We start from the raw sequence: 205 nt of genomic DNA on the forward strand, positions 1-205 counted from the left end.
CAGTTCTTCGTGGGAACTCATTAACAGGTAAGAGAAAGAACTTTAAAAGACCAATTAAATTGTAGGTCTTATAATGCTATTTTCATTGTGATACCAGTATTTCAAAGATGTTTTTTTGCACTCAGTTTTATCTAGTGGTAGTTAACCTAATCCATGAGAATAGTCAATATTGATCTCTCCCCACCAGGATTCTGCTTTTTCCAGA

The 205-nt window shown here is 34.1% G+C and overlaps 1 long non-coding RNA gene across 1 annotated transcript in view; it reads left to right on the plus strand.

The window, feature by feature from the left end:
* Nucleotides 1-205, plus strand: part of LOC116686231 (uncharacterized) — a 15426-nt gene that overhangs the window by 381 nt on the left and 14840 nt on the right. Inside the window, exons 1-2 of the long non-coding RNA XR_004331195.1 lie at nt 1-27; nt 188-205. The exon at nt 1-27 is cut by the window's left edge and continues 381 nt beyond it; the exon at nt 188-205 is cut by the window's right edge and continues 150 nt beyond it. This is a non-coding gene — a long non-coding RNA (uncharacterized LOC116686231). The remainder of the gene's footprint in view (nt 28-187) is intronic.

The sequence above is a fragment of the Etheostoma spectabile genome, unplaced genomic scaffold (genome assembly GCF_008692095.1).
Source record: "Etheostoma spectabile isolate EspeVRDwgs_2016 unplaced genomic scaffold, UIUC_Espe_1.0 scaffold337, whole genome shotgun sequence".
NCBI lineage: Eukaryota > Metazoa > Chordata > Actinopteri > Perciformes > Percidae > Etheostoma > Etheostoma spectabile.